This window comes from Enhydra lutris, unplaced genomic scaffold (assembly GCF_002288905.1).
Source record: "Enhydra lutris kenyoni isolate GAN:26980312 unplaced genomic scaffold, ASM228890v2 scaffoldscaffold22, whole genome shotgun sequence".
NCBI classification, from domain to species: domain Eukaryota; kingdom Metazoa; phylum Chordata; class Mammalia; order Carnivora; family Mustelidae; genus Enhydra; species Enhydra lutris.
This window is the reverse complement of record NW_019154106.1, coordinates 26,681,209-26,701,595: the sequence shown is the minus strand read 5'-3', so window position 1 is coordinate 26,701,595 and position 20,387 is coordinate 26,681,209. Positions and strand designations below refer to the sequence as shown.

The window sequence follows — 20,387 nt, the reverse complement described above, 5'->3', positions numbered from 1 at the left end:
GCCTTTGAAGATGAAAGGGTTGTATGTGCACGTTAATTACAACTTTTATCAGCCCTGGAGCCTCTGCATTTTCAGCTGCCACTCGGGGCTCTTCAGTGCCTCCCAAGTGCAAACGGCAACAGCATTCCACAGACTGGCCCCTCTGGGTCCAGCTTGTAGCCTGCAAGTCACTTAGGCTGGATTCTGAGCTCAGGCTGGCAAGCCCATCCAGGGACACTCAAGTTTCCCACTAGTCACACCCAAGAGAGAAAGCCAGCTCACTACCTGGACAGGTAAGATAAGATAGAACCAAGGTATAAACAAAAGGCTCCACCAGGAGTCTACTAGAAATAGCCCCCAGGTGAGATTAGGACACTGTGCTCTAATTCCCACCATGTCAAAGCCTAATTGTGTGACCTTGGGCTACTGGCTTTATCTGTCTAACACTTCAATACACTGTGTGAACCACCTGGGGATAATAATCCCTCTGCCTCCCCGGGACCTCTCCACCTTGGCCTGCTGGTGTGAAAGTGTTTTGTGCTGGTTGGTAGAAGCACGTGGTGTGGAACTACAAGGTCCTATTATTACCGGAGGTAACTTTCACCTTTATCTCTGTCTCCCGTTGCTGGTTGACCCCAATCGTTGAAATTGTATTCTTTGGAATGTTTACCCATCTCTTCCGAGCTGCCATCCCCTCCTGGGCAGTGCTTATCTAGGAAGACCTGGTATGTGCTCAGGCTTCTTGGTCATGCCATTGCCTGAGGTGTGCAGATACAGTTGGGGTGGCAGGGGACTGGGGTGCCCTGTCAAGGTGAATCACAGTACCCTCGCTAGGGTAACTCAGTAAAAGCACTGGAGGCAGGGGTGTGAGAGTTTTCAGAGGCTTTGCGGGGGCTTAGAAAGTGCCAGCTGGCCTGGGCCCTTACAGCAGCACCAAAGTGTGGATCCAAGGAGGGAGAAGAGGAGAAAGGGAGAGAGGACCCTCAATGAGAACTTGTCATGGGCTGGTGACTCAAAGCCAAAGACAATGGCATGTCAGAATGGGAAAGGATGCTAGAAACTCTGTAAAGCACATGTTTGTTGGACAGGTGAGGGAAGGGCAGCTCAAAGACTGCAAGTGACTTGCCCCAGGTCACGTAACTAGTTAAGATCAAAACCCTGGTCTTCCAATGTTCAGTCCAGTACCCTTTCCATTCTGTATTTTGAGATGATAGAGGGAAGGCATTAAACAAGATGAGGCTGGCAAGAAGACTTGGGGGGACAAAGAGAGGAGGCTAAAAGGGTACTGGGTTTTGTGGCACAATGGGAAATAGTGTAGGTGTTTACACGCTGTTATTGTACTTGGACCCGGTTTCCTGTGACATACCATGTATAGCCATATTTGGAGTTCATCTCGATCTTTTTTGACTTAATGAGTGTTTGGAAACCAGAAAGCCCAATGCAACCCAGCCTGGCTTTTGCCCAACCTCTCTGAGCAGTTCTGTGAGCTGAGTCAATAACTGGTGGTTTTCAAAAGATTCATTTGTTCATACAACACATGTGTATTGAAATATAACATGTGCCTTGTGTTCTCCTAGGCACTGAGGACACAGTTTCTACTCATGGAGTAACATGTCTTCCCAGTTTATCTGGGAGGATGGAGAGTAAATAAGTACAATGCCCTTAGTGAATGACCGCGATGAATGCTGTGATAGGGAAGCAAAGGGTCTTTGAGGCCACATCACGGGGAGACCTCCTCTGATCTGGTGCATCAGGGGAGCCCGGGGGGATGAAGAGCAGGAACTGTGTTTACAGGATGTCCCCAGTTCCTTGGGGGCCCTTGTTGTTGAACTTCTCAACCCTACCAGTGCTCAAGACCAAGAAGCATTCTGGTGAGTGGGCTCAAAGCCCCTCAGCAACTCCAGCCAAGGCAGCCCCTCTTCTGGCTGCCTCACACTTGGCTCACTGAGGAAGAGAGCAAGAAAAGAAAGTTCTACTCCTCACAATTCTGAAAGCAGCTGGTTTATCATGTCTTCCCGGAAATAGTGGTGAAAAGGGAGCCATGGGACTCTCCAAGCTGGCTGAGACATTTTAGTTAGTTAATTAATTAATTAATTGGTTTATTTATTTATTTTACTGGATGAGATCTTTGGAAGTATGTGTTGGGGGAGCAAAGGAACCCAAATTCTGGGAAACAAGTAGTGTCATTTGATGTCAGAGTTATTTTAAGCCATGGGAAAAAATTCATAATTAGGAATCTCTGCTATTAAGCCTGGTTGAGGGTCAGATCTCATTGATTTTATTAGGGATTTCTTGGTCTTTTGGGGAGAGCACTTTGTTGATTGGAGCTTGGGCTCCAGGTATGTATATAGGGAAAGATTTGCAGGATGACCTCTAGCAGTCATGCAAGTGTGTCTCTTGGGTCTGGGCAGCAGGAACAGGCAAGAACCCTGGGAAACAGATGTCCAACCATGTGGCTGCAAGGGCCTCACTCCTTTATCTCCTTTGTTGCTGGTAACTACTTGGAGATGACCTGATGAAGTGTCCCCCATGTAATTACTATCTGTCACATATTTCTTGGTGTACTCATATCAGTGCACCTGAATATCTGAATATCTCTGGAAGTAAAAGAACAGTGAAACAGAAACCCTCATAAGATGCTATCTCCCCCAGCAAGAAGTATGGAGGTAGGATGATTTTAGGAGCTCACTGATGTTGTCAAAAACCCAGTTTTTTTCCTAATTTTCCAGTCCACCATGCCCATCACTTTCTTATAGGTTAGCCCTCTTCATAGTCTGACACTAACTCCCAGAGTTCCAAGCATCCTTGAAAAAAACAACAGTATCCAGCAGCAGAAGGAGGAATGCTTATTTACAAGCGTCTCTTCTAGAAAATTGGAGGAATGGCTTTTCCAGAAGTCCTTAATTGACTTCCCTTTACTTCTCATTGGAAGAATGGGGTCACATTCCATGAAATGCTCATGCAGAGCCAATCATTGGCTAGGAGACCTTTGACCACAGTCCTTGATTTAGACCAGTAATGATTCACCCACTGGAGCTGGGAGTTAGGACCTCACACCCCCTGAAGCATAAGTTAGGGATTTTGAACAAAATCAAGATTCAATTAAGAGAACTTTGTTGCACTAATAACAATGTCTGTTACGATGAGTAAGGCCCTGGAGGGTGTCCACCCACCTGGTAGAGTTGTGGTCTGAGACCATACATAGAGTAAAGAAAAAAAAGCAAAGCTAAGTTCTTGTGTTCCTAAGCCACACCCTCAGCCTTTTCTTGAGAAGACACACCTAATGGATAGAGTTCATGTGGGGGACACACTGCATTTTGAGACTTAGATGGACTGCGGCTTACACCCGATCATAATAGCTGTAACTCTATCCTTTTCTCTCTCCCCCAAAAAGCCTATCGGGGAGTAACCTTAACACTGTTATGATTTACAAGAGGTAATCAATTGTGTGCGTCCTTGAGCACTTTACTATTAGAAACACGTGACTGCAAGATATCTCAGGACTGCTGGAGCCACACCATGCATGAGGACCACTAGTCTGTAGTGATCTATTTTAAAAGAATGACTATGACCTTGAATGAGTATCTCTTCCTGTAAATTATGAGATGATCACCTCCAAGGGAGATGGTTAGCTTTCCTTTTCTATAACTACACTCCTCAAGTGTTTTAATGTGTGTGAAGTGTTTTCAGCTCCATTATATAACCTGGCCCTCACATTAACTTCATGGTTAGCATTATTATCCTCCTGTAGAGGAGATAAGTTTAATGACTTTCTGAAGGTCAGATAACTAATTAATGCAGGTTTGGGATTTGAACCCTAATTTTCTACTCCTGGAGCTGATGTCCATGTCACCACATGGTGTTGGCTTCCGATGGACCTGAGTTTCTTTCAAGGAGTCTGAAATTGATTCTTGCATTTTACATTAATAATGCTCTTTCATAAGCAGGAATGAAATTGCTATTTCATTCCTAATATAGCTTCTTTGAGTCTGAAGTTCAAGGTCTAACATCTTAACATTTTAATAAGCCCAACGATGAACAGGAGGGCTTTCTGGGACAGTACTTTGCCTCCATGCAGCTGGCTCATGAATATAGTGGTATGGGAGGGAAACTTCGGGATTTAGTTCGTTTGTTTTCCATTTTTTTTTCCACGTAAATATCATTAAAGGTTTTATGATGACTGCATTCAGGGAAGAGGAGCTCAAGGGATGTCTAATGTGGACCTCAAGGATATGGTCCTTTCTTACACAGGAAGGGGACCACTTGTTTTTGGTATCTAATGATGAAGGAGCTAGAGGAAATGGATTCTATTAAACCAAATGATTTATGGCTTATTCTGAGGGTGAATTTCCTGACCCTGAGGTTTGCTGAGCATGAGACTGGCTGGCTAGTTCCAATCCACCTTTAGCTCTCAGCTGAAACAGCATTTCCTTAGAGAGACATCCCTTGGGGACAGCAATGACCTTGGAGAAGAGAGGCTTCTCTTTGGACTAATCACTCAGCACCTTGTACTTGTGTTACAACATTTATTGTGTGATGTCGTTGACTTGTTTAATGTCTATCTTCTCTGGACCATAACCTCCACTGGAACAGTGACCTTGCCTACCTTGCTCAGTGCCCTGATCCCTGTGCCTAACACATGGGGGCTGAATGATACTTTGTTGAATGAATGAAGTTGGGGCTGGAATTCTCTTTTCTGAAGGCCTGTATCCACTTCAGTGTTGGGTGGTTTTGTGGGATTGTGGTTTACCATCATGGATTCAGCTGTAATCTCTAAATTCAACTTAAACAACAACACTCTGTATCTGTCTATCATCTATATACCTACCTATCTGTGCATCTATCTATTTATGTATCTATCACTTACCTATTTATATCTCTATCATCTATCTATCATCTATTGAAATAACTTTCTATTGGAATAAGAGACAAGCGCTTAAAAGCAAAGGAGGGTCATCAAGCAGGTCACATTTCTCATTCTCCTACATACTCATTCATGGTACACACCACCCCAATTCCCACCTTCCCTCCTTGGCTGGCATCTTCCAGTCTTGACCATGATTTCCTGCAAGGGCACCAAAGGGAAGCTGAGTGTGTGGGTTGTCTGGCCACTCAAGGTAGATGTGAAAGATGAAGGAGAAACATTTTCCATTTAGACAGGAAAAATGAAGCAAGGCTTGGGGGAAGCAAGCTTGGGTCCTCTAGATTCTTCTCTCTGCACTCCCTCTGGGACATATCTGGGGAGGCTCTCTCAAACAAGTGGCACCAGATAAGGCCCAGCCTTCCTAAGGGGTTGTTTCTCAGGAATCAGGAAATGTACCCTATTATCTGTTTGAGCTTCCTGTTCTTTATATTGTTTGGGAGGCAAAAGTCAACAACCACGTTTATATTCTGCATTGTTTGCATTGTTAAAAACTGGAAAATTAATTTGGTTTCTTCTCCAAATGAGCTTCCCATACCTTCTGGAAGACATTCAGAAACAGACCTCACTTCAGACAGGCCGGCAGGAAACATTGTCTCTTAAAGCCAGGTTTCTGACCTGCTTCTAAAGGCTGCCTTTGAGGATGTTTGTTCCAGTTCCCAAGGTTCAGGGCCTGGGGCAAGGGCTGGCTGTCAGGGATGCCCAGGGAGAAGCTGAGTCTGGTGTCCTGCAGCTCAGAAAACAATATGGGTGCTAGAGGTAGGCCTCCGTTGGAGTCCTACTGCTCATTAATTATGTGACCTTAAGCAATTTACATAATGTCTCTAAGCCTCAGTCTTCTCATCTTTACAACGGAATAACAATACCTACTTGTCCAGTGGGGTCAGGACTAAGACGATCATTTGCACAAAGCCCTTCATAGAACCACTGGCATGGAGGGAGCGCTCATCAGTCATCCTTGTGATCATTGTTAGGATTAGACCTGGAACCCCTCCACCATGCAGCCCTCACTTCATTCCTGCTGCTACATTTGGGAAATGCATCCAGCTGCCTTTGGAAGGTTTTCATTCCATTTCTGGGCAAAACATCGGCCAGGGGACTCACATTGACTTTGGTGAGGAGGGCACCCCAGAGAGCTGGCCCCCATGTGCGCTGACTGCAACAGCCATGACTGAGCCGATCCAGCCCCATGGGATGTTCCAGGAACCTTGGCTAGTGCAGTAGATGGTGAAAGTGAATGGGGAAATGCACTGCAGGTCTGGTCTTGCCTCTCGAAATGACAGCCAGTCTCCCAGGCTGCGTGTCTCAGCAGGATCGGCCTCTTCCTGCCTTAGGTCCTGGGAGCTGGTGGTGGGGCCGGAGGAGGAGGGAGTATTTTCCTCCTTCTCAGGTCCAAGCATCTTGCAGGACTGTTCTCCAGCCTCACAGTAGAGAAGGGCCCTTCGGGGCGGTTTAATGCAGGAGCTTCCTTCTCGTTCTGGAAATTTTGGAGTTTCCCAGAGCCCGCTTCCTCCCTAGAAGCCCAAGCTTGGAATTTCCTGGTTGTGGTTGCGGGGGAAAATTCAAATGCATGGAGAGAAAATTCTAGGTGCATAGAGTGTCTGGCCATCAGTCCTGGGGGGGGTGGGTAAGAATGGTAGGGGCTTGCTTCTCTCATCTCCAAAAAGACCTTTAATTACCTTTAACTGCTTAATTCTGCTATCCTCTAAAGAAAAGAAGATTTGGCCACTCCCAACCACACCTGAGGAGTGACTAAGGCTCTTGCACCTTTTAATAGGAGTATTTGCATTTTTGTTGGATTCTTGTTTTGCTTTTAATTTCATGAGAGTATGGCTGTGGACTGTTGTTCAGGCTGAAACAGAAGATTATCAAAGCACAAATGGTTTTTCATGGTGTTAGGACATCATAGTTTACAGCCTAGGAATGTCCACGGTACTGGGGAGAGCTGTGGCCAGTCGTCCCAAGATTTATATCCCTGTGGGAAAAGTAAAAAGATTGACATTACTAAGCACCTGTTAGGAACCAAACCCAAGGCTGCTGCTTCATGCATATTTATTATATAACTCCCACAGACTCCTTTTTGAGGTATATACATAGCAAATAGCCACTGAATAAATGATCGACTGATTTTCATCAGAGCCATTTTATAGGCTGAGAAACTGAGGCTCATCAAAGTGAAGGAACTTGCCTAAGATGGCTCAGCTCTTATGTGGTGGGGCTGGAATTCAGTCCAGAGCTCCCCTCTCCCTTTCAACCTTACACCACGAGCTTCCACTCCACTTTATGGGGAGTTAATCCTGTTCTTCCATCCCCATAAGTGGAGGTCTTGAAAATTCAAAGCATCTCCTTTTCCTGAGAGTCTGGGTTTTTCTGGCTCCTTGAAAAGGAAGGGCCTTGAAACAATTTAGAACTACTGGGAGCTATCTTCAGGAAAGGAGGTGGTGGGAACTTCCCTCCCTTCCCTCTTGGCGGGGGTAGTGGGACCTCCAAGACCACCTCTGCAGAGGTGGGGCTGCTGAGAGTGCCTTGCTTGAGGATTGTCTCATGACTGAAGAATGGTTTGAATTGGCCCTTGACACTGAAATTCACAGTAGGGAGCACTGGGGCTGTTTGTAGTAATTTGGGAGGAGTGTCTCTAAGGAAATCAGTAATTCTGCGTTTCTCTTAATTGAAACCATTCTTTCCCTCCAGCTTCGATCGATGGGGAGGCTCTAACCTCTGAGTGCTCAAAGGCGTTTATTTGGCGTAATTTGAGAGCAGGATGCTGGTGACACTCTCTTGTGTTGTCTATTGTCTCTTTCTGCTGGCCATGTACCCTGCCTGACACATTACTGTCAGGTTACACCGCTGCTGCCTGGATTCCAGGATGCAGAGACATGGTCCTGCAGGCAAGAAGGAGCCACTCAGGTTCTGGGTGTCGGGGAGGGGGAAGGTCAGGGGAGCGAGTTAGAAAGAAGCATAGACTTCTCCTAGAGATGGGACTGGGTCGACTGGGGACCTAGAGGTCACCAGATCCAAACTCTTGCTTGTCTGATAAAGAAACTCAGGCCCAGGGAAATAAAGTAACTTCTCCCAGGACTGGCAGTGTATCAGGAAGATGCCTGGCTCCAGACCCCAGGTCACTGGATTCTCAGCCTAATGCTTCTCCCACTGAAACCAAAGGGACATTTGTCAGACACCACACTGTATATCAGACACTGGGGATACAGAGATGAATTGGGGGTCATCCCAGTGGAACCCACTTCAAGGCAGGCTCCTTCCTAGGATGAAGTTTTACAGACAGACTCTCTGTCGGACAGCACAGAATTATGTAGAGCAAGAGGCATGTCTCTGGAGAATTAGGCTCCTGGTTCCTGGTTAGCTGGAGGTCCCGAGTGGTTGTCACCAAGGATACAATGGGTGGTTGGCCAGCTAATCAAGAATGAAGCCAGAGTAAGAGGGACCTTATATTGGAACTACGTTATGATTGGATAATATTGACAAGTGCCAGGCACTTGCTAGGTGTCAGTTCCTTTGCTAAGTGTTTGGTGCTTTCCCTCATTTAATCCTTAAGTCACCCCATGAGGTAGGCATTACCTTCACTTCACTAACAAACTGAGGTTTAAAGATTAAGAAACTGTGGGGCGCCGGGGTGGCTCAGTCAGTTGAGCAGCTGCCTTTGGTTCAGGTCATGATCCCAGGATTCTGGGCTCATGCACCCCCTTCTGCCAGCTCTGTCCCCAGCTTAGGACCCCAGTGGAACTCTCATCTCAGAAATTAGATTATTCAGTTGCTGGAGACTGGACCTTCCAAGCTTCTCTTGTCTTCCTTCCTAAGCCCAAATCCTAGGGATGTCTCGTGTGGACCCCGGAAGGCAAAGATGAATTCCGTATCTAATTTTATCTGTGTGTGTGTGTTGTGGGGGAGTAATTTCCTTTGGCTGGGTATCTGATCACACCCAAAGCCCCATAAAAATGAGTAAAATACATCCATAAATTTATAGAAATGTCAGACCACACAGACTGCCTGACAAAGTGGCCCCACATCACTCTCTATTTTAGAACCCCCTTTTATTTTTCTAAGAGGCACTATTAGTACCCCAAATTGCCTTACTTATATATTAATCATTTACCCATATATTGTCTGCCTCCCCACATTAAAAGGTAAGGTCTTTTGATGGCATGGACCTTGTATGTCTACCTAGCTCCCAGGGTTCATATCAGGTACATAACACTTGCACCTTCTAGAAGGTGTTTTGAATTCATGCCTTGCACCATGCCCTGGGGATACTAATGGTGATTTGGAAGGCCAAGATCTCATAGGAAGAGGCTCAGTTATCCTCCCCCTGATGTTTCTAGAGCACTTCTCAAATGTCCATCATGAAAAGGAGCTTTCACTTTCACCAGGTATGGTCTCTTGCCATGTCCAATGGTCATTTATTTTGAAGAAAATCAAGTCCTATTTCTTTTAGCAACTTCACAGAAGAGTCATTTATTACTTCCTCTACTTTCAAGGCTCCTAGTTCTGTGCATGGGCCCTGTTCCTTAAAAGCAGGAAGTTGTCTTTGGCCCACCACAGTTGAACATGAAGTGGTAAGATTTTGGTCCAAACCCCGTGGCCTGAGTCAGATTTAAAAGCTTGTCAGCAATAAGTTCTCTGGAGCCTGGCATTCAAGACTGGCATGTGTGGTTACAGATGAGATTTCACAGACGGAAAGCCCAGGAAGAGGTGTGAATTACAAGCTATTAGCTCACGGGGCAATTGCAACTATACCGATCCTGGAAATCTGTTTGGCCCAGATTTTTAAAAATATCCTACCATCCAGCCTCTCCCTCTATAGGGCTTCTGCTCTGTGACATTTGTGTTACTCTTAAAAGCATGTGAAGAATTAATAGGAGTTGGGTTCTTGGACTGGGAAGGAGAGCCTGCTTCTTGTGCGTGCATCCCAACAATGCCCACAGCTTCTCACTTTAGCACCTGAGAGGGAGACAGAGCCAGCAGGAATGAGAGGAGAGAGAGAGTTACTAAAACGGTTAGGTTAAAGCCTAGCAGTCTAAGGGGTGTGTGAACTGTCATGGGAAGAGTGGCAGTAATGACCTACTCTCATAGCCAAGTGGAAAGCCAGGCCGCTCATCAAGCCTGTCCTGGTCCTGGGGTGGTCAGCTCTGTTTAGGACACGGGCTCCCTAAGTCCCAGGGCAGGGCCAATTTTTCTGTGAAATCCTCCCCATCTCATTTGGTCTGTGAGTTACCCCCTTTGGAGGAGCCAGTAGTAGGAGCCCCCGTCCGCCCGCTCTACCTTCCTGGTACTAACAAATATGAGCCCAGTGGCCTGCAAACTCTCTGGCAAGGGGTGTTATCTGGAAACTGGCCTGGAAGCTCCTTGAGTCAAGCAGTGCGGTGGCAAAGAGACGAGGGGCCAGGCTGCTGGATCCGCTGCCCATACAAACGTTTCCCAATCACACGCAACAGCACACTTGCGTTTCAGGCCCCCAGTGTGGCCATCTTTGTGCCCCAAGAAGACTGACTCATGTCAAAGACCAGGTGTCATCGCCAGGCTTGACTCCTGCCCCTGCCACTCAGGTGGGTCAGTTGTGCTCTCTGAATCTCACTTATTTCGTCTGCAAAATGGGGATGATAATTTGACTTCTTGAAGATGCTCTGAGGGTCACAGGTGTAAAGTCTCTTATGGCTCCTGGACTAACGTGTGACTCAGACTAGCAGCTCTGTAAACTCCAGAAACTGTCCTTTAACACTTGTGAAGATGCTCAAAGAGGTAGGCCAGAGGAAATAAAATCCAGGTTGGAGAGGCACCGGGCTGTGTGGTGAGGTTGGGTTCCTAAGGGACTGGTGGCCATCTTGTTCCCCTCTATCTGGATGGTGCTATCTTGAAGGACAACAGTTCACCTTCATGTCTGACTCTAGAAATCTTGTGGAGTACACTGTAGACCAATCCCATCCTTGTAGAATAGCATTGGAAAATCAGACTGTGCTGTCTCCTCTCTATGGGGGGAGAGGGGGTGGGGGTGGCTTGGGACAATCTTTGCTGAACTTTAAAAAGCAAGGTAATTTTATTCTTGAGACTGAGGGGGGAAAATACAAAAATAGTCATACTAAGCTTGTATCACTTGTAAAGCATTTTGACACAATTGCGTTTCACTTGGGCTACAGCCTTTGAGCTGTGAGCCTGTGCTAATTACTTAGCGCTCCGACTCTGTGTTTCCATAGCTATCACGAGGAGTGACTAACCCTCTTAGGGTTCCAAATGCTTTGGAGCTGCTGGCACATTGCTGGCCTTACCGATTGGTTATCATTGCTATGATTGGTTTCCAGAGAATTCCAGAGTGAGCCTCCCAGAGCGTTGTGGAGAGCGTCAGGGCCACTGGTGGGGTGGCAGGGGGGCTGGGCAAGAATGAGCAGCTGGGGGATCAAGGATCTGGGGTCTGCTCCTCTGCCTTCACTCCCGCTTGCCCCTGGAATAAGTCTGCTTTCACCTGTCCTAAATACTGTGGCTCTGCCTAAGGCATCATGGTAAGGGACAGTCTGAAAACGATTGTTTCTCTCTAGCACTCACCTTTCCCCTTTGCTTGTTGACAATCCAAGATGGAAAGGTGAGCCCTGCCAAGAATGGGGGGAAACTGGAAGAAGTTGACAGTCTGAGTCAAGGTCTGGGTGTTACTCAGGTTCTGTAAGACTTGGAGTCTCTGAATCTCTTGTTCCTTAGTTTCTTCATCTGAAAAATGGGTCCGTGGCATTTACCTGCTGGGCCTCACAGAACTGCTTTGGGAAATGGAATTGGAGAAGGAAGCCACCCACATGGCAAGATCACTAAGGCTGGCTTACACTTCCATCTGTCTGTTCCCCAGGGCTTGGAGCCCAAATGTGCCCTAAACTAATGTTGGATTTTTGAGAAGCTATCTGAGATTTCAGTACTGTCCCTGGAGTGCGTATCACCCCCCCCCCTTATCCCACAGGCGCCAAGTGTTCCCTAAGTCCTTATTTGGTCCTGGGAGGGAGGAAGGTGAGGTGTGAACCTGGGAGCTAGCGTGAGTTACTCAAGGTCATGTAGCTTATAACTAACAGGATTTAAGCTAAAACCAGTTCCTCCTCCCAGGTGGGGGCCCTGGGGCTCAGAAGCGTATCAGTGACCCGCTAACCCCCTGAATGTAGCTCCCACCTGTGTGTGACAGCCTTGGTCTGCCTCGGCATTCATGAAGGGCCTCCCTTGAACTAAGTACAGTCAGCCAGTTCCTCAAAGTACGGGCAGCAGACCGAGCAAAAGCTGAACCAGAACGAGGTGATATAGCCAGAATCATAACTACACCAGGACAAGCAAATGTAGTTACCAGAGTGGGACCCCTTTTTTCCCTCCTTGCAGCAGGAAAAACCCCGTGTGGGTCCCAGAGAGGCTTTCTCATTTCATTTTACCACATCCTGGCTTTGTGTTAGTCAATCTGCTAAAACTGATATGATCAAAAAAAGAAGAAAACAAAGGTTTCAAGGCCAGACCTGAGTGTTTCCTGATCGCCATGGCAACACGCAGGTGTACACACTGTGGTTTCTCTCCCTCTCTCTTCCTGGAGACTCGCTCACTGAAGATTGCTTGACCTTCAGAGCTGTGTACTGAAATGACAGTGCTGGGACACACACTCTCCTTTGCCAGAAAGATTCTTTTGGATCCAGGATCCAGCCTTTCTCCACCCTGTCCCCTTCCCTTTTTCCCATCACCCTACAAGGAGGCAGGGGTGGGGTCTTTTTTCAGACTGCAAAACAACTCCAGAGCTCCACTGGGTCAGTCCTGTGGAGGCCTCCATGGAAGGGTCAGGATAGTGACTGAGAAATCCCTTTGGACTCTCATCTGAGAGGGCAGAGGTAATGGGCCCCTGCTGGTTTGGTGTTGGCGGCCATGACAGGCTCTATGGTCCATGGACAAGAGGCTGAAAGATCAGGGGATATAACCAGGCGCCAAGAAGTTGGGGTACATTTCCTTTCTAAGTGCCAAGAGATGAATAGCTCGGTTGAAAGCAACCCAGGACACATTTCTGGAGGAAATTCTCTGGGTATGATAGTGTATGACTATTTTCTCTGCTCATTAAACCCTCACCCACCTCCGGGGGCAATTCCGGGAGAGACTGAGTCACCCAAGACTCATGGTCTGCACTGGGCAGCCAAAGGCGATTCGGCCACTGAGTGTGAGTTTGGCCTCATTCGGAAGTGGATCCTGAACAATAGATTCTTTCACCAGGCACTCATCACATGGGCGTCAGGGGATGGGGGCGAGTGACGTGGGGGCAGCAGGAAGGCTGCCAGTCTTCTGGCCTGGCGGGCCTGGGTGGCAGCAGGGGCCCTAAGAGCTAGGAAGGCTCCCGGATAGAAACTGGAGGGCTTTAAAGACAATCAAAGAAACAAAGAATAAAATGGTTTCTTCGTGTCCTGTTAAGACAGTAGATTGTGGCTTTATTGGGAACAGCTTGCTCAGGCCTTTTATAAGAGCAGTTCAGGAGTGAGAGCACTGGACGAGGAGTCAGGAATCTAACAGTTATGGACCTCGAAGGCCCTGCTTTTCTCACAACGGGCTGGGGGACGATGCTCAGTTATTCTGGATTTTCTCTTAGAAACTGCCATTGCCCCACCTGGCTTTAAACATAGACGATCCAATTAACCATTATGCTTGGGGAAAAAAAAAAATTGGCCTTTTTCCTCCCTGCTTCTAATCAGAATCAGTTCGGTTAGGTTTGTGAGTTGTGTAATCTTTTTTTAGACATGAGCTCAGCAAAATCAGAAGACAGAAACAGAATCCTGGCTACTTCAAGATAAACACTATGAAAATGAAAAATGTGGGGGAACCCACCAGCGCTTCCGGCTGGCAATACCCGAGAAGCTTGCCTGCCACCTCCTCCCAGGGGCTCATGGTGTTAGACGCAGTTAGCCTGAAGGGCCATCCCTGGCTTGACTGGCTTGGCATTTTAGCTTGGTCTGTTGAGATTTCTGGGCTGGGCAGAAAACATCTCAAAATGTCACAGGGACAGCCTGCGGTCTGGTGTCCCAGCCCTGGGCCAACCCTAAGTCCCAAGCTCCTCTCTTCATTTGCCCTGCCTGATGGGCCAGAGGCTGTAAAGGTCAGGGGAAGCCCGAGGCTGTAGCTCAGGTTGAATTCTCAGCCACCAACGGGATCACAAGACCAGCACAGGTAGAATCAGTAAGAGGTAGGCAGCCCATGGTTGGGGCAAGCCAGTGAACAGGGAGACCTCCGAATCTCCTCCTGAGGGAGAGGGTGGATGTTCCTTGGGGAGGGCCTCCATTGAAGCCTTACCTGTTCTTGAGCAAACAGGTTCTTGAAGAACCTGTTCTTGAGCAAAGGCCCTGACCTCTTGAGTCTTATGGCCCAGAATCAAGGGACCTCTGATCTTACAGTAATATTCAGGAAGCTCAAATTCCTCTTTCCAGAGCGCTCTTGTAGAGCTCACCTCTCTGCACTTGAGAAACCCCGTGGAGGATAAGTGACTTCCTGTATTCTAGCATCTTCTTCACACACAGGGTGCTGTTCTCACCTCAGTGTGATTGGCTGGACTGCCCAGTCTGAAACGTAGCCCCTGCTTACAAGCTCTGGTTCCTCCTATCTTCTCTGTGAATCACTTACCTCCTGCCTAAAAGGGGAAAATGAAGGTGCCAACCACATGGAATGGTGGCAAGAATGAAATGAATTCTGAGGTGCAGACGTTGAAAAGCTCACACGGTTCTGTGTTGGCAATGGGGGAGTCATGACGCTTGTCTTTGTGGCCATGGGAACTATACCAGGCGCCGGGTCCCAAGAGCTGGCCCTATTCCCAACTTCAGGAAAAATCCATTTCCCCCAGACACATAGCTGACTCTGGGACCAAATCAGTAGGGAAAAAAAATCCTATTCTGCCTTATCCCTCTTGGGGAGATGTCAAATAGGTACTAGGCACATCTGGGGGACTCGTGATGGAGAAGCAATGAATTCATTTGGGACTATCTGGAGAAGTCTGTTTCGGAGGACCAGGAAGCTCTGGGCACAGGACGACTGTGTGTCATCTTCTGCTGGCCTCCACCTGCCACGAAGCATGACTGTCATCTCTCAGACCTGACCGTAGAAACGGTCCTATGACAGGATGCTCATTGCAGAAATTACAGCCAGAATTCAGACCGATAAAGCCACTTCCAACACTTAAAGTGGCTCTCTGAGACCCTCACTTCCAGGGAAAACAGGAGAGATTCTCAGAAGCAGGTGCTTCGTGGGAAAGACGTTTTAAACGTCTGACAAGGAATTCTCAACAAGGCCCAGCTGGTGATTTTCTAGATGTCACTTGGGGACTGGACCTGAGATATGTTCTTTGCACCTCCCAAGTCAGCTTGTCCTGAGTTTTGGGGAGCAGGCTAGAGTATCTCCATATTCATTCATTCATTCACTCATTTAGTCATTCATTTGTTCAGCCTGTGCCTACTCTAGGCAGTACTGTGCTGAGTACTGGGGACACAGTGTGGAGGGAGACATACAGCCTGGGCTGTCACAAGGCCATAAGGAAGTTCTGAAATTCCAGAATCCTGGAATCTCTCATTACTGAAGAAACCTGGGGTGATCCTAATTCCTTATAATTCTTTACCTGTTCATTTCACAGACTTCTTTGAGAAACCAGTGAAACCTAGGGAGTCTGTCCCACCCAAACCCCTCTACATGTACACAAGTGCACACAAAGATGTACATACACACATAGGCTTGCACACAACATTGAAGGCTTATGGACACCCCTTTAAGACCAACTGGTGGATTCAAGGTGGAAAACCTCTTGTCACCCAGCTCCATCGCTAGTCAACTGTGAGACCACCCTCACCCCACTCACCTCTCAAGAAAGTTTGCAGACACATGGATAATGGCAAGTTAGGGAAAAATTACACAGTGCTCTATTCTCAGCAGATGGTGTGATTTTCTCCCACTTGCGGGGAGTGACTTAGGCAAACCATTCGTCTCCGGCCTTGCAATCTCACTTGGCAAGGTTTTGAAATGTGCTGGGCCAATTTTACTAGAGAGACCTATTTTCCTTGATCTGTGGCTTAGTGGAAAATATAGGTAAGATTAATGGTATTATATGGGTCAGCTAGGATTTATCCGCGTAAGAATGAATTTACCCCAGAACCCTGCATAGTTAATTGGCAGCCCAGCACCAAAGTTAGATCCCTGCTTCTCCTACCTGGATGACTGGAGTCAAGTTATTGAATCTATTTGTGCCTCTGTCCCCTTGTCTCTAAAAGGGTTTGGCATTAGTGCCTCCTTCATAGCACTTTTTGTGGGAATTAAATTAGCTGGAGTATATAAGCTGCCTAATAGGTATGCAACACCATTGACTTTAATTAATTGCCAATCACCTATCAAACCGGGATTGGGGGGGCGCCTGGATGGCTCAGTGGGTTAAGCCTTGCCTTCAGCTCAGGTCATGATCTCAGGGTCCTGGGATCGAGCCCCACCTTGGGCTCTCTGCTCAGTGGGGAGTCTGCTTCCCCCCATCTCTCTTCCTACTTGTGATTACTCTCTTTCTCTGTGTCAAATAAAATAAAAATAATTAAAAAAAAACTGGGATCTGTTGGTATCATCATCCATTGAGAAAATTGAGTGTCAGAGAGGGGAAGGAACTAACTAGCTATGTAGCCTAGAGCAAGGGGCTGTGTCAAGATTCGAACCCAGATGTGGGAGGTCCTCAGTACGCCAAAGTCTGGTGCCAGGGAGTAGGTTAGACTCTTGGAAAGCACCTTTTTCTAGACTTCCTGACAGGTCCCTGGCAAACCTCTTCTTGAGAAACCCTGGGCACTGGACCCCATGACCCCTCTGTCCCTCCTATAGTCACAAGCACTCCAATGGCTTGGGTGGCCCTTCTCCCCCCAGAGAGACTCCTCCCTGAATGCGAAAGTGGCTTTGAACAGTTAATGTTGCCTGTTGGGTCTCTCAGATGGAGGGACTTGGTACCGTTTCTTTGTTACATGACGCAGGAGATTTATGGGAGACCAGAGGGCTCAACGGAAAACATTCTTGACTTATTTTCAGCTGGAAATGCTTGTGTGAGAGATGCAATTGGCCATGCAGTATTAGCCCTCTTGAGTCACCACAGATCCCGAATCACAGAAGCCTCTGTTTCTCAGGAGAAAAACACACACGTGTTAAGTCCTGTTTCTCTGGAAGGGGTTCGTGGTGTGGCCATGGCCGGAGATGCTGGTGCCTGTCCAGTCATCTGTGGTCCACGGCTACTCACACCTCGATCTTGTTCTAACTTTCCCTGAACCTTGGGAATATTCTGGAGAGACTATGCACTGAGGAGGCTGGGAGGTCATCAAAAGTTACTTCAGTTGGAGTTGGCCGTATTAGCCCAATGGGTAATGTGTTGCATGCATGGCGGCAGACTGACTGGATTTGAATCCTGGCTTCATCATCACTAGTTCTGTGAACCTGGGCATGTTTCTTCCCTTCTCTGTACCTCGGTTTCTGTATCTGTAAAGTGGGGATAATATTATCATCTACCTCATAGGGTTGTTTTAAGGATAAAATGAGTGAGTACTTGTGAAGTGTGTAGAGGGGTGTCTGCCCAGTCTATATTTGCTATTATTGCTGCTGGTATAATTAGTATCCTTTGGAGTCGTAATTGGGGTTTGCGTCAGTGTGAAGGAAGCGTGTTGGAAAGTCTTCATAAATTATAAAAGGCTACACAGCCTTGAAGGCTTGGTCCCTCTCAAGGCAAGAGGGAGCCAGAGGGAGGAACTCAGAAGGCTCTTGGGTAGAGCTGACTGGAAGCAAGTTTCGGAAGCCATCTTTGCATATGCCCTGGTGGCGAACTTCCATCCGGCCTCGTTCGCTGAATGAAGCCAAACGTGAGCCGTGGGGCTTCCCCTCTGCCCAGAACTGCGCATTCCCTGGGCAGCCCCTACCCGCTACCTGCCATGTGGCGGGCCCTGGGTAAGCCGCCCCACGGAGGGTGGCCGTAGGTTGAGGTCCCCTGGTCCTTGCTGTCCTGGCTGACCGCAGGCACGCGCAGCCACGCACGCACTCCCGCCGCTCACGCGAGCTGGCGTGCTCACACGACGCATGCGCGTCGGGTCTCTGCAGTCACGCAGGCGGCTGCCTATGGAACTCAAGGCATTTTATTCAAACGTCTTGGTTCCTTCTGCATTTGCATGTTCTGGGTGCCAGCTGGTAAACGAGAATGAATTTTAATACGACAGAAACTGCCGTTCGGCTCCAAACCACCGTCTGGGCCTCAGACTTTATTTTTAACCCGGGAGTGACAGCGGCCACCTGGCCACACAGGGACAGGCCGATCACCCCGCTCCCGCGGCCTCCCCTGAGCAGCCTCCCCTCCGAGAAGCTGACTGCGAGGCTGTGTTTTCCTTTTGTATGCTGGCCGAGGAAAGCTGCCGGAAGGGCCGTCACCCGGCCTGTTTTCCCACCGCGTGAAGACTGGCTGACAAAGGCCAAAACTGAAAATGTCAGTGAGAACAAACAATATTTCAAAAGAGCCTTGTGCAGTTCCCTCCTTGCTGTCCTCCTCCCTCATCAGCCAGGCATTGTGTGAGCTGCTGAAGGACACCCCCAAAAGGAATGAATCACGCAAAAACACGCGCTCTCCAGGCCACTCAGTACTGATGCTTTTAAAATGGACCCACAAGCTAAGGACACAAAAAGAGAAGCAACTGATGGAGGCTTCTGTCTTATCGAAGCTCCCTTTCTTGCTTCTTCTTTTAGTATTTTCAGAGGCGAGGAAGATCATACAGAAGTTTGACAGTTCTCTCATCATCTTATTTTGTAAATCATCAGACACCGCTTCCTGGTGGTTAGAACTGCTTCCTGCTCGGAAAGGAGAAAGCGGTTGTTGTCGATTCAGCTCTCCAACACCAGCCGTGTGTTTGTCCTTCTATGGCCCTTGTTTTGGAGCGCTTCTCCCCTTTAGAGCCGATGCTCGCTCTAATGACCTGGAAGGATCCCAGGTCCACAGCAAAGTGGTTTGGAGGGTGGGTTTCAGTGCTCTGCAGACCCGAGATGGGATTCCAACTCTGCCATTGGCTGACTTGGGGAAATTGTTTAATTTTTCTGAGCTTCAGTTTCTTTGCCTATAAATAACACATACATACATGCATACATTCACTGCTTGGCATTCGTGGAAGATGGGGTTCCAGAGAACCCCAGAGGTGCTGGGGACCCAAGGACATTGCAGTAACAGGCCTCCCCTCCCCTGGCTATCAGCTCAGAACTGAGGAACAAAGCAGCTGAGATTCAGGAAATCAACTACAGGTTCTAGATAGAAGTGCTCACTTCCTGGGGCAACTCATTTTTCTGAGCTTCAGTTTTCTCATTGATTCATAAGCAGGATCTTCTGACTTTCTCTGGACCTGCCCCAGTGAGGGATAGAGTCAGTTAAAGGCAGTTCTGTCTGAATCTAGAGCTGGCTTCTAACTACCAACATGGTGCCCGGCCTGGCTCGTGGCCACCATATGGTAGGCCCAGCAGAAATGTCAGTGAGCTTCTTTGTCGGCCAAGGACTGCACTTGAGGCTCAAGGACGTGGTCAGGAGAAATCACACTCCTCCAGGACGGTTTCAATGACATCACCTTTCCATGTTGGAGTTCACTGGAGTGCCAACTAGGGATGATAACACAGCCCCAGAAAAAGAAGGAGTTTTCTATTAATGGTTTAGAAGCCTTGTGAGATGGTTTCACAGAATCAGGTAGAAGCAGATAATTCTTCAGCTCCTTATTGAGATTTTAGATTCATGTCTGCAAAATTCACAGGAGCCCTTGGATTAAATCATGCTTTAGCCAGTTGATAGCCATTGGCCTTCGTTTTAAATGCCATTAACTCTTGGGAGCCAACCACTGATCTTGGCTCTCTCTGTCAATATGTGGAAGGTGTGTTTTGTAGGAAATTTTAAGGAACCATTTATTCATTCAGTAAATATTTATTGAACATCTACTGTCCATCACATTGTTGTAAGAATTAGAGAAACCAAATAAACAGGTAAAGGGTCCTTGCTTTTCTTGGAGCTTCTATGACAGGAAGGGCAGATGGATAATAATTGAATGCACAAATAAATAAACAAGTTGTTGTGGGGATACGAAAGCAGGGCAAGTGAGGGAGATGCGTGGGTTGGGTAACAGTGTTCAGGGAAGGCCTCTAAGAGGGAGTGATGTGGAGCTAAAACACAAAACGTGATGATCTGAGAACAGAACATTCTAGACAGAGGGCATGGTAGATAATGTGTTCTTAGGCAGCAAAGAGCTCAGAATGTCCAAAGGAACTGAAGGCAAGTTTATGCCTGGAGCAGAGTGAGCTGCTGAGGGTTCAAGAGGGAGATAGGAACCAGCTCCTGTAGGTCTTGTCAGCCATGAAGAGGACATTTATTCTGGGTGCAACCAGAAGCATTAGAGTTTACAAGGGAGGGAGGGATATCACATGATTGTGGGAAAATGCTCATGGTATAAGATAAAGTAGAAAAAAGGATGCCCAAATC

The 20,387-nt window shown here is 47.6% G+C and overlaps 1 protein-coding gene across 1 annotated transcript in view; it reads left to right on the top strand.

The window, feature by feature from the left end:
• LOC111149480 (CD44 molecule (Indian blood group)) overlaps positions 1-20,387 on the top strand; it is an 86,409-nt gene that overhangs the window by 13,175 nt on the left and 52,847 nt on the right.